Source organism: Anabrus simplex, chromosome 8 (genome assembly GCF_040414725.1).
Source record: "Anabrus simplex isolate iqAnaSimp1 chromosome 8, ASM4041472v1, whole genome shotgun sequence".
Classification (NCBI taxonomy): Eukaryota; Metazoa; Arthropoda; class Insecta; order Orthoptera; family Tettigoniidae; genus Anabrus; species Anabrus simplex.
Window position 1 is genome coordinate 190,779,143 of NC_090272.1, and position 14,990 is coordinate 190,794,132.

At 40.0% G+C, this 14,990-nt stretch overlaps 1 protein-coding gene across 1 annotated transcript in view; it reads right to left on the minus strand.

Annotated features, from left to right (window-relative positions):
• The window catches only part of slo (calcium-activated potassium channel slo), a 1,051,052-nt gene that overhangs the window by 748,623 nt on the left and 287,439 nt on the right, over nt 1-14,990 (minus strand). The gene's annotated exons all lie outside the window — the stretch shown is intronic.

The window sequence follows — 14,990 nt, forward strand, 5'->3', positions numbered from 1 at the left end:
TCTGCAGATGATAGGAGTGCCATGTGGTCAACACGACATCCTCAGCCTATTGACATCCTGTGGGCAGGGGCGGTAGAATACATCTACGGTGTTATTATTAGCGTATGGCAAGGGAATTATATCCATAATATACAATATATACACAATAACAAAAACATTGATTCACTTCAGGCATTAGTGTTATCTCATATCTGAATGTCCAACTTTTCAATCCACTGTAGTGCTTCCGCTGTTGGAGATAGGAAGTCTTCCAAACTACCTGGATAAGCCCGCGGTTGACACTCGCTTACAATGTGGGGAATAGTCTGGCGAGGGGCTCTACAGTCACATTCTGGAGATGGTACAAAGTTCCACTTGTAGAGAGAATCCCTGCACCTTCCATGACCTGTCCTGCTCCTGTTTAGTCTGGACCAAGTTGCACGTGGTAGTTGGGATCCATTTGCAATATTTTCCCCTCTGAAGATGTTATGCAGGGGCACGTTGGGAGAGTTATTCCAGCGGCCTTTCCACTCCTCCAAAGCATTGAAGTTGGTGGACGTCTTCAGAGCAGCATCACAAAGGGGTGGATGTCGTGATTTCAGTCTTTTGAGACTAAGAGCTGGTATGTCATTTAGAACAGGTAGCAGAGGATTCTTGCAGATCTTGTTGTACTCTCGAACAACAGCTCTGGATCTTCGTAAGTCAGGTGGCATTATTCCTGACAACAGTGGGAGCCAGTGAACTGGAGTTGATCTGATGGTGCCAGATATAAGACGCATGCTGGTATTCAATTGTGGGTCAATATACTTTGTATACGGACTATTAATCCACACTGGAGCACAGTAGTCAGCAGCAGAGAAAACCAGTGCTAAGGCTGAAGAGCGTAGGATGTTTGCAGTAGATCCCCAAGTAGTACCAGTTAGCTCCTGAATAATATTGTTTCGGGTTTTCAATTTCTTTGACATCTACGGTATTCCCTAGCAATTGTAAAAGGCTCTTGCTTGCGATCTTGGGTTGGCGACCTAGCATTGCTTCCACTTGTGCCAGGCTCATCGTGTTCATCTATCCCATCAGACCTCCCTTGGTCAACTCTTGTTGTCTCCGACCCCGACAGAATTAGAACATTTGAGGGCTAATGAGTCATTTTCGCTCCCTTGTCTTTCTATGGCCGATACCTTTATTTTTAGAATTGTCAAACCTCTTCCAGTTTTCCCCCTGATTAATCGAGGATGGTTTTTCAGTTCTATTTCCTCTTAAAACAATCACCACTACCACCTCAGCCTACTGCTTGCCTTTCTTGACCACGTCCACTAATTCTCGTATCAGATATCACCTAATTTCATATCTTGAAGCTGAACGACTCTCAGTTCAGTTCAGTCTAGGATTGAAATCGTTGAACAAGTCGCGAATCCAATCTGCACTTCATATAAGACGAAGCCGCTAGCCGAACATTATGGGGGCTGTACAAACTGCGAAGTACCTCCACAAATTATTCGTAACGGAAACATACACCAAGGCCCTTAACAGACGGCTAATCCTATCCAAACCACAGATCTTCACAGCAAGTACTTCGAGTGTAGCAGAGCACATCGTCAACAGACTGAACAGACATTCTCCTCACACAGGCGAGTCTGCACTTAAACCAATCCTTCGATGAATGTGCCATTAACCTTTATTCAAACAAACTGTTAAGACCATTACGTATTTTAATACCGCCCTGTACTAAACTCTAAATCTGCTTGCTTCGTTCCTGTAAACTTGAGTTAGTTTCTTTGGAAGATGTAATCTCACTGGTCCACAGGAACAGTAAAGTCAACTTTTATGTGACGTGAATGAAGGTCCTGGACTTTGAAATGACTGTGCCGTAATTAAACCAGCCTCCTTAAGGCTAGTGACACACGGAGCGGTTTTTGCCGAGTCGGCAGCCGCGTCGGCCGCCGAGTCGCCGCATGTTTCTATTGTATCAGATGGGATGAAACAGACACAGCGGTGCTCGCCGACAGGCGGCAGATTTGCCGACTCGGCCTGTCGTGTAGCTGGCGGTGCAGCGAGCGTTTTGAAGACTTTGTACGCGCTCTAGCGCCATAGATTTAATACATTCAGTTGAATCACGGCCGACTTGATGCTTCGCTCTAGTCGGGCGTGGCTGAATTTACGCGGCGATTGCATCATTGGTAGGTATTCTTGTATTAGATATCATGAAGTATCTTTGAAATTCAATAATATACACGTAAAAGGACATATAGAGTAAGTAGACTTTTGGAATAAGAATAAGAACAATCCTTTATTTTTCGGTAATTTTAGCTAGCTTCCTCACCTAACGTCACGCTCACTAATGTGTTTTGTCCACTGCCTGCTCGATACGCACCCGATGACTGCTTATAAGCAGTCATTTTAGATGCAGTTCGAGCAGGCAGTGGTTTCGTCACAGTCGGCAAAAACCGCTCTGTGTATCAATCACAGGCGGCGGCCGACTCGGCAAAAACCGCTCCGTGTGTCATCAGCCTAACTGTCTAATTGAAAATCCTTAGCGTTACTAGTTTTTCAGCTACGACGCTTTTAAAGCATTCGTGACTCGGAACGGCCGTCTTTTTCTTCAACTTCTTTAAAATTGAAACTTATTCTTTCACGACCACTAAGCAACATAATTATACGTTTCAAATATTAAACTGCCAGCTTTTGTAAAACATATTGACTTAATTTCGAAAAATCTAATTACTTGAATATTTGAGATTCATCTCTATTATATCCTCTTTGGTCGGAGGTTGAGTAGTTAAAACGGAGAGTTGATAAGGCTGAGTTTCGAGCCGAGGAAAAAATCGCAAAGGGTTAAGTCACATGACCTCGGTGGCTAATGTTGGTCACCATTATGCGAGATGAGGCAGTAACTCTGTAGTTTGAATGTTCACTGTTGAACCCGTTTCATTGAACTTTACTGTAAGTCTACGAATTGTTCATTCATTCGGAGCTTTATTACGCCCTAGAATCGTACGAAGATGTCTGACAGTTGCTGCATAACTGTCTCCGTTCTTATTACACGTTTACACAATTCGCACACGTTGTGCAATAATTAACTGCTCCATGGGTAGGCACACAATGAAAAAATGCGAGAAAATCAGACTGAAGCAACAATTGGAGGTGTTATGGATGTCGGAACGATACGCAACAATGTTAACAATCGAGAAACAAAATTATACCATGCGATTCAAAACCGGTGCGCTTTCTGAGGACCCTATATAATTCTTAGTATTGAATAAGGCAGTTTATTCATTTTTATTGTTATTTTGCTCAAATTGTTTCTGCATTTAATTTGCTACTCTTTAAAGAAAGATTTTAAAAACAATTGGCTTCCTTGGAGAGGCACAGGTAGGCACCACACTTTACGTAAATTTTCGTTGTACTTTGTATCGACAAATACTAGGCAACGAGATCAAGACTCGTCTACCTCTTAGCGCGAGAATCCTTCCTCATTGAATACTTGAGAACACACCCGACTCTACCCAACACCAGAGCATCAGAAAATCTCCTAGAAACACTGAACAAAAGAGAATAATAATTCTAATGTTATTTGTTTTACGTCCCACTAACTACCCTTTTACGGTTTTCGGAGAAGCCAAGGTGCCGGAATTTAGTCCCGCAGGAGTTTTTACATGTCAATAAATCTACCGACACGAGGCTGACGTATTTGAGCACCTTCAAATACCATCGGACTGAGCCAGGATCGAACCTGCCAAAAAAAGAGAATACATTCTTTCAGAATTTTTTTGGAACTGGGGCCATGATAGACCGGAGATGGACTTTGAGATGAGGCACGTGTTCACAAGACTGGCAGTGCATGGTTTCCACCATCTAACTTGTACCAACACCTCATACCATGAACCGACAGACATGTAAGTGCAAACTATGTGGATACATGTGTGAACGTTACCACGTAGAACTTTGCATCAAAAGAACAAAATCAATTAAAGCATATGCACGCCAAGGCGCAAGCGCGCGAGTACAGTGCATATAAATGTATTATTTTTCTGTCTTTCTGTATGACTATTTGGCTGCAATAAATATATTAATAATATAAACAATACTAGGCCTAATACCTCCTGGCCAACCACAGCAACAGAATTACACTCTGCGAGACCCCGCATAGCCGCGACAAAAGTGACCCGCGAGCTCGCCAGGTTGTTAAACTAATCCACGCGATTAAGCGGGTCGAGTGGATAAGAGCTATTTATTTATTTATCTATCAAGTGGCGAAGTTAGGGCGCATGGCCCTCCTCTTACACTTTACCACATTCACAGCAATATTGAGGAAATAAGGTTTCAGGAGCTGAAATTGGTACCAGTTATAGATTTCTATGTATTTTTTTACAAGAAAAGTATACAATGAATCTCTTATGACAACGACGTTTGTACTTTTTAAAAAAGAAAAATTAGTTTCTGTCAGGGAGTTATTGTCTCATCATGACTACGTGAGTACACAGCTATATCACAGTGAGTTGGCACTACACACTGACCTTCTGTTGCCTTCCAACTGGTACCAGATATGGGTTGTAAGATGGTCAATATTGCATTATTCCTTGCATTCTGGGGTATGAAGGCATTATCCCGATCGATGAGCCCGGAGGTAAACTGTGTTTGTGGCTATGGTCGGTGAAGCGTTAAATGTGTGCTCTGACACTGATTATCCGGTTCGAATCCCATTGGTTGAAAATAATTCTGCCCTCAGAATGTTAGCTGAAAATATAAGGGAGGTGGTGGTATGCATTTCCTAATCATTAGATTGCATGCTAAAAGCCTGGATTAAATTCCAAACCTCTCCGCAGTGCTCATATGGAGTGAGGGAAAACCAGATTTTAAAAAATTCAATATTTGTTATAGTGTTTTTTTTTACATTGTAATGAGAATTAAATTCATTTTCTGCAAGAAGTTAACGTCATTAACCAACAGGTTCTGAACAATTTTAATGGTAATAAAGTAAGGTACAGTCTCTCAAAAACCAATGAACGCATGAAATTGCGCAAGTTCCTTGTAGGTGCAATTTCCTCAGAAACGATTGAACTCCCGAATATAACGTTTGTTGTCGGTATCCACAGGGTTTGTGTGTCTCAGAGGTGAATTATATTTTGCTAATAATTAAAATGAAATCTGATAAAATATTAAACTTACAATGCCTTGCGCTCATTCTTCCTTTCGGGGTAGTGGGTGGGGAGGGATGCGACATAGGCTACACTAGAATTGATTTCGTACACTATGATGATGATCATGAAGTAGTGCACTATCTTATTAATTTATGAACTTAATTCATGCTTCAGTACATTTGACTTCCAATCAAAAAGATGGATTAATTCAAAACAATCTGAATTATATTTATCGTCTCATCATTCACAATCATTCCCACATCAATCGTCATAACGCTGGCCTCAATTCTCTCCAAAAAAAAACCATCAATGAGCGAGAAAAAGCTTCCCCTTTTGAGTGTGGATTTGACCCTAAAAGCTCAGCCCGGCTCCCTTTTTCCTTACGATTCTTCTTAATTGCTGTAATTTTCCTTATTTTTGATGTAGAAATTGCTTTCCTTATTTTTGATGTAGAAATTGCTTTACTTCTTCCTGTTATTATTATAAATTGATCAAATATTTTATCATGATCAATTATTAGAACAATATTTCTACTAATCCTATTATTAGGATTATATCAGGAATGAAACCAAGGGGCCCTAGAATGAGCATCTTAGGGTTGTAGTTAACTATAACATTTGATTTGCACTCAAAAAGTATTGATTTCTCAATCTACCTTAAATAAGAAGCGATAAATTGCAATCAGTTTCGACCTGATCTTAGATGTTTACATCCTTATTCATCTTAATTGAAACCAAAGTAGAGGTATATTACTGTTAATAATATTATTGAAATTTATTTCCAATTAAAGAAATGTGTTGATCAGATTAAAGCTGCTAACTTTTTATTTTAATTGTTTAATTCCATTAACATTTCTCCATTTATATTGTTTAAAATAAAACAATAATTTTCATTGTATAAATAATATAACACTATATTTATAAATACTTAAAAGTTAATAACTTCCCCAACATCTTCAGTGTTGTGCTCACAAGTTAAGTATAGAAAGGATGTGTCTTAATATTCTCCTTCACAATCTAAATACTGATGCTATTTTCTGCAACGGAATGACATTGAGGTAAAAAAAAAAGTATACTTTATTTTTTTATACCGCTATTCCCCACACCTATGGGGTCACGGATGCGAAATGTCGCACATGATGATATGACCCTGTTTTACGGCCGGATGCCGTTGCTGGTGCCAACCGTACTTGCAGGGATGTAATCACTATTGCGTATTTCTGTAGTGGTTCCTAGTGTGGTGTGGTGTCTGAATATGAAGAGTGTGTTGGGACAAACATAAACACCCAGTCCCCGAATAATTAATCACTTGAGATATCAATCACCGACCCGGCCGAAAATCGAACCCAGGGCTCTAATGCACCGAAGGTCTCAACGCTAACTATTCAGCCATTGAGTCAGACAAAAAACTATACAAACTGATTAATTAATCCAACTTCCCCCATGAGGAAGCTGCCATTAGGAGAGAGTATGACGTTACACAGTATTTTGTGATTTTGCTAGTGTGCCAGATAGAAATGACCATCACAAGGCTCAGGAATAAATATTTTTGGAATGTGGCATAATGTGTGGTTGTTCTAACATTATATATATGATTGCGGAGTATGGTATGAAATGAAATGTATGGCTTTTAGTACCGGGAATGTCCGAAGATACGTTCGGCTCGCCAGGTGCAGGTATTTGATTTGACTCCCTTAGGCGACCTGCGCGTCGTGATGAGGATGAAATGATTAAGACAACACATACATCCAGCCCCCGTGCCAGCGAAATTAACCAATGATTGTTCAAATTCCTGACCCTGTCGGGAATCGAACTCGGGACTCCTGTGATCAAAGGGCAGCACGCTAACTATTTAGCCATGGAGTCAGACAGGAGTATGGTTATTGAACGTCGTATTGCGGCGACAGCGATGTCGTGAAATCGTGTCCGATTGAGACAAATTCTGATTGACTCAACTTCAGAAAGAACTTATTTTATTCCATGAATAGGTATGGAGAGTCGGACGTGGATGTAAATAAGTATTTGTTTAGTCTTCCGGATCCGTGTGGTCATCCAAAAACGCGGTCGGACAACTCTATTTGAATAGAGGACATTTCATAAGACTTGTTATGATTCTGTAGAATTGACAGATACGTAAAATGTGAAGTGGAACATTTTTAGTAAAATACGAACATCAGCAAGCTCATTTCAATTTTCCAATTATGTCTTAAATGCTAATTTTGACTGTCGAATACAGGCGTACGTACTTAGTTTATAATTTAGTAGAATTACATTATGCCAACACACACGTTATCACTCTCATTTATAAAAGAATCAAAATATTATACTGTACACGAGCTGTTACCGACGGCTTCGCTCGCGAAGATTTCGTAATTTGATAAAAAATAATCGTTCCTCGGTACTGCACTAAGACATCATCTGAAAATCCCTAAAGTATAAAAACTCTCCGAAAAATTGCATTTCATTTACCCAGAACCTCTTTGTAAACCATGTTTGTGGCATTGCTTTTAGGGGCTAAGATGACCAAGCTACTGGCAGAGCTAAATATGGAACATGCGACATGGAACTTTACATGTGAGGAACAGTCCTCAATTAAGTCATTAAAAAAAAAAAAAAAAAAAAAAAAGGTTTCTTTATTTCTAAATGAGATTCCAAATACAAATTTTCACGTCTGCAACATCTTAATTTTTGAGATATACTGTACGTATCCTCATAAAGAGAATTAAACTTCTTTACTTATTTTCGATCTCCAGCTTAAGTTGATTTTCCGAAAACAAAAAATACGTTTCTTTAGTTTTAAAGGAGAATCCAAATACCAGTTTTCACGTCTGTAACATGTTAAGTTTACGAGATATACTGTAGATATTCTCATTTTAAAAACTGCCTCACTCGTTGGCTAAGTGGTCTGGGTTGAGGACGTCGGTTCACAGGGTTCCGGGTTCGATTACGGGCTGGGTTTTTAATCGCGTGTGATTTATTCTTCTGGCTCAGGAACAGGTTGTATGTGTTCGTCCCAACACTCTCCTCTTCATATTCACTGAACACAACACATTACCAACCACCACAGGAACACGCAATAGTAATCATATCCCTACACATAGTTGGCGCCAGGAAAGGCATCCAGCCGTAAAACAGGGTTAAATCCACATATGTGTGACAGTTCGCACCCGCGACCCGACAGGTGTGGGAAAGCGGTGAAAGAAGTTACTCATTTTAAAAATTCACCCGCTTTTTTATTCTTTACATCCCCCTAAGGTTTTTTTTCCAAAAAAGTGTGTTCATTTATTTTTAAAGGAGATTCCAAGTACCACTTCACGGAACCCAATTAACTTATAGTCCAGCCTTACTTTGAGTATTAGGATATATGTATCCTCACATAAAGAATTCAACCCCTTCCTCACTTCTTTTCACACCTCTCCCCTCACCCCTTATATCCATTTTCTGAAAACAGAATTTTTTTTTTATTTTTAAAGGAGATTCCAAATGCCAATTTTCATGTCTGTAACATGTTAGGTTTTTGTGATATATTGTAGATAATTTCGCTGCTGTAGAATCTTGGAGCTGACCTTGCCATGTTTACGGCAGTTCATTTCTTTATCCGATTCCTAGAGCAGGGGTGATGTGGTGCCAATATCTCCATAACGGTTGGTTTTTAAGGCCTTAAAACATGGTTTTCGGGCCCATAGGGCTTACCGAGTTTTTATTTGCGTCAAGAGGCTTAAATTGAGCTTTGTCTCGTCCTCGTACGACAAATTCGATATTTCGCCTATATTAGCCTATTATATTTATACCTCCCACCTGCGCCCCCCCCCCCATCGAATTGTTTTGAAAATAAAATACAGCCCATGTCCCTCAGGGATAATGCATATTTACATTAGTAAAATAATTTTTGGGATCGGTCCGGTAGTTCTTGAGATTAGCCATTACATACTAAGTTTACCTCCTTATATGTTAGTATATATATAAAAAAAAATATATAAGTATAGAATAGATTAACCAATGTTAAATAATATTGTTCAAACACACAAAATAAATTCACATACAGAGTATCTCAAAATAATGTACTAACACTTAGGACTGTAAAGTCATTATTTGTGGACATGGAGAAGTTTGGGAATTGAATTACAGAAGAAACATGTAATTAAAGAATCATGTTCGCAAATATTCAAATTTATGACCGTTGTTGTCCAGACAATGCTGATAACTCGAACCGATGGATTTGCAAGCGCCACGAAAGGATACATTTGGAATATCGCGACATTGTCTTCCAACTTCCAATTTCAATGTATCAGTTCTTGGTTTTGTGCGGTAAATGCTTAAATTCTCTGACGTGTGGCGTTTTCGCTTTTCCAAGAACATTTAAGGGGAGTACGTACGCCCTATACCTACAGTATTAAATTGGCAATATTGATGATCCATTATCTCAGAACCTTTGGCAGACAGATCTGAAATTTTTTGAAAGTATAGTATCACTCCTTTTCTGATTACTGAACGAGAATTAGAATATACAGACAAATAGTTATGATTTCTTTAAATTTATATTCAATTTTTTCTTTTAAAAGTCTACTTTTTCTTCTGTAAGTAAAACACCGTTAGAGGCAGAAATATTTTCGTGGTTCAGTAGCTGCAGTATGCTACGAGGTAACATAGTGTAAAATTAGATAATGTATCTGTAATAGTTCCTGAGATAATGGGTCAAATATTTTTTTAAAATCATTTTCAAAAATCAAGTTTAAAGTTTGACTTGATATTAATCACATATGGAGGCATGCCAGCTCCTAGCAAGAGCCAGCCCCATAATCAGGATTATCTGGATCCTGTCCTTGATCACCCTGCGAAACCTAGAAGCTTCCTTCTTTTCCTGTCTCTTGCTTCCTTAGTCATTTCCTCTGCTGCACGCTGGGCTTTCAGAATCCTAAGCCGATCCGTTCGCTGGAAGGCTTGCAGTGTGTTGGCTCCTGGAGTGAGACCAAGTTGCTCTAGTACCTTAATTACCGGGCGAGTTGGCCGTGCGCGTAGAGGCACGCGGCTGTGAGCTTGCATCCGGGAGATAATAGGTTCGAATCCCACTATCGGCAGCCCTGAAGATGGTTTTCCGTGGTTTCCCATTTTCACACCAGGCAAATGCTGGGGCTGTACCTTAATTAAGGCCACGGCCGCTTCCTTCCAACTCCTAGGCCTTTCCTATCCCATCGTCGCCATAAGACCTATCTGTGTCGGTGCGACGTAAAGCCCCTAGCAAAAAAAAAGTACCCTAATTCTTCCCTTATTACCATCATTAAACGTTATCACACCATCATAAACACCCAAGCATAGAGTTTTCATTCCTACAAAGACATATTTTGGTATGCGGGTCCAAATGACATTACTGAAAGACTCATTCGGGTTTTGCATTCGACCATGGAGACATTTGAAAAGGTCAGGATGAGCTAAACCTCTATATACTGGTTTAATAGCTTCCATCACTGCAGATAGTATGCTGTTTACATGATCTTCTTTGTCAATAAATAAATCCTCATGGTTTCCAAGTTTCCTCCTCGAAGCACTAGTGGGCGTGTCCTTATCACGTGTCTGTGAAAGGTCTAATTCAGGATCAGCACTGGATTCAGATCCCGTCGAATGCTGATTTCCATGGAAACCTCGCTTCTTAAAACAACCCTTTCTTTTCGTCTTGTTGAAAAGAGATAAGAACATGTAATAACACATCAAACCACTAGATTTTCAGTTCGGTGCCTATAAAACACCAGAAATATGAAGTAAATCTATAAAATCCATGTGCAATACCGCTATTTGTTTACACAGTGCATCTAAACTCTTAACACGAACATTAACATGGATTCAAGGAATCAATAACTGCAAACCACGGCCTTGTAGATTGAATAGTTCCAGAGATAGAGATACTTAAGCAAGTCAATGCAGAACGACTGGATTTTTTTTGCCCTTGCACTATTAATTTTGAAATGATAAAAATCTACAGTTCCAATTGGAATTATCCGACAAATAATGCATCAAATTATTCAGGAGAGATCAAATATTATTATGCGATCATAATAATAAAATGCCACTTTTCGACCAAATTCACCACTCCCCTTAAGGACAAACTTTCTCTCTTCAAAGCTAAGTTTATCTCCTGTTATGCTGTTACATTAGTTACACTGAAAAAAAGATGTCAGCATGACTTTGTGATCATTCGGAGTGTTAGTTCATTCTTTTGAGACACCATGTATTGCACAGCTATCAGCTAGATCTACGTACACCACAGAAACACAGTGTATCGTCATTCACAAGCTCACCTGTACAGTACACACGTCAGGTGGTAGTGTTCAATGTCTCTGACATTGACAGGTGAGGAATTCCAAAGTCTGGAACCGGCCACAGTAAAAGAATTGTTATACGCAGATGAATAGTGAAGAAGAATTGCAAAGGTAGACCCTGCGCGAGTATTACAGTTATGAAATGAGGAGAGAAAGCGAAATTTATAGGAAATATACTGAAGCGAGTTGCTGTGTAGGACTTAATGTATGTGATATTTACATCTTTTGTCAGGTTTTAGCCAGGGAAGTTCTTAATAGTAGAAAGTTATATGCACATCATAGCTCAAGTTAAACATAAATATCGGGTAACAGTTGAGAGCTCGCTGCATTTACATTGTTTGTTCCTTAGTTGCGTTGACAAGGATTACATCACAGTCAGGACAGGAACAATTTAAGTCTGCACTACTCTTTGTCGCATGTCTACTGGTTTTGCTACTTGATTCAAGTGATGTGCAAGATATTTCGTACAAAACATATTATTTCAAACTTAGTGAAGAAAAAAGTAATGCGATGTGCTTCCAGTGTCCATCCGTAATTCTCTTCTGTCGTAGAAGCGAGGATCATAGTTCTCACTACGACCCGTTGGGCGGAAGTAATTTGTATTAACTCAAATATACTCCCGCCCAACGGGTCGCAGGGAAAACAAGTACTGGAACGGTGGCTGCCACCATTGCAGAGAAAATGAGCAATCTTCAAATAGATATATGTCTTCGATTTAATTTATTTCGCACATTTCCACGTTCGATCCTCCATAATGATGCCAGACAAATAGCATGCGAACCTCTACAGTCATGTGAGCAACAATAATCCAACTTCTTCCTGGATTTTTCGCATATTTTTGTCTGCTGTTTATGTTTAATTGGCCCAGCTTTACAGCCAGATGCCATTCCTCACGTCGATAATCTGTTAATATGTACATCAAATCTAATAACACGCTAACAAAATAAACTCCCGTACAGAAGCACATTACAAGCAAAACATTCCATTAAGGTTTTCCAATTCACCTTACTTACGTAATATTGACGAATTAATTCCCACATAGCCGGTAACTTGTTCCAGATTAACCGACATTAAATTCAGCATAGGAACACAGTTGAACCGACCGGTGGAATACACACGATGAGCATTATCACATACAACACCCAGACCCGTTGTGTTTCTCGCACAATGGTACTGCTCCTATGTAACGTAGACGTATGGTGTTCCGCACGCAATGGTACTAAACACAAGTATTCTCATGGATCTAATTTCATCATCCTTTGGCCGCTCCTTTTTTCTCTCTTACGACAGGCAGGGGATACCGTGGGTGTATTCTTCGTCTGCGTCCCCCACTCACAGGGGTATACTTTTTAGAAGTATAAAAGATCCAATGTGAAGATAAAGTTGGAATTCAAGAGGACGAATTGGACGTTTATAGGAAGAGCTGTTAGTAACTGGAACAATTTACTAAGGGAGGGAGAGGTGTTCAATACATGTCCAAATTCTTCGCAACTAGGCTATTTAAGAAAAGTATAGGTAAACAACAGATAGGAAATCTGTCACCCCGGCGACTACCCTAAATGCATATAGTGATTGTTTGAAATCTACGATGTACTGAAAAAAAGAGCTTGATAATCTTTACATTGTTGCCCATAATCCCCAAATGCGTAACAAACTTAAAACAGACATTCGACGTGATAGTCGATGCATTTCTCATTTTAAAAGTCATAAAAATACGCCGTTTCATATGTCGCAATAGGCAATAACATACTAAGCAATGTTTTAAATGTAAGACTCAGACGGACCGTTAGATTTCGCCGGTATATCCAATAAGTTTTTAGAGAGATGTCGCAATAAATTGTTGCGATTGTATTACGATTTCTGTCTGAAAATGTATATTTTGGTGTGTGTTTCGTTTAAATTTTGAAAACCTATTTTGGTTTGATTACAGCCATTGAAAGTACAATACCGATTCATTAGTTAACTGCCTGTCAGGACGTAGCTTATCTCATTCATTTGGCCTTTCCCTTGATGCACATATGTCGCTTGAAGGACAGGCCCTTGCAGGTGAGTAACTCGAGCCTACACGACAGTTTATGATTCCTGGTCTATAAGGATTTAGTTTTATTTATTTTCAATTAAAAATAATTTATCTCAGCACTAGCCCGGAAGCTGTTTCCTTTCCTACCCGTAGGTCTTGTACCGTGAGATTGAGTCGTCGGGACGAGTAACACAGCGGGGCGCAGTTCATTTGGAAGTGATGAGGGCTGTATATCGAGTAGAGCTCAATCTCGAGACCCCTAGGGTGAGAGTAAGCAGACAGATTAAAGTCGGATGGTTCTCCTTGAGAACCCACAGCAGCCGTGTTACGAAACTGATTATGTTTAGTTCTCCTGACATGGTAACTTCTTGTATTTCGATCTGCCGCGGGAGGGGGGAGGTGTAAGCAAGACGATCAGGTGTAACGAAATTCGGTAGAAATTTTAAAGCCTTCTTACAAAAGAAAGTACGAAGACGATTTTTTTCAACCTCCGGTCAATCGCGAAATTAAAACCACAGTGAGAATCCGACGAAGCCTTGTGCAGATGTGTTGCTCAGTGTCACTAGAATGCCTGTCGGCCGCATCACGACGCACTTGCCAGATCCGAGCGCGTAGTCAGCACGTAAACATTCCGCCAAGCGAGAAGTGCGTGCTGTCATTCGATTTCTTCATGCTGAGGGGTACAATGCAGCCGAAATTCATCAACGAGTGAGTACTATGTAAGGCAAAACAATGGTGTAGGAACTTTGAAGCAGGATGTACAGACGTTCATGATGCAGGCGGTCAGGGAAGGACGCGAGTGACAGACGATCTTGTTCAGCGAGTGGAACAGACGATTCGAGAAAATTGCATTCAAAATGTATTCATTGACTAGAATCTAGAACGAATGGCGATGAAAAAATGATCGTGAAACAACAAAAATTCAGTGGATCCAATTTACAATAGTTCAATTACTGGGATGATACGTATTATCTAAAGGGGTCAAAATTCCAGGTTACGGACCCTTCATAATGGTACAAATCACTGGTAACGCTGAAGTATGGTGTTCCTTCCTATAGTGGTACTAATTGCAGGTAACGTGAAGTCATGGTGTTTCTCGCATGGTGGTACTAATCAAAGGTAATGTAGACCCATGGTATGTCACACACAATGGCACCATTCACAGGTAACACACACTTATGGTGTTTCGCACGTAAGGGTACTACTCACAAGCAACGCAGACCCATGATGTTCCTCACATAGCAGGACTAATCATAGGCAATGTAGACCCACGGTGTAGCACACATTATGGCAACGCCCATAGGCAACACAAACTCATGGTGTTCCTCACATAATGATACTACTCTCAGGTAATGCAAACCCATAGTGTTCCTCACTTTATGGTACTAATCACAGGCAACGTAGACCCATGGTGTTTCTCATAAAATGGTACTACTCACAGGCAACGTAGACCCATGGTGTTTCTCATAAAATGGTACTACTCATAGGTAACGCAGACCCATTCTGAACACAGTGGAACCGACCGGTGGAATACACTCGATGA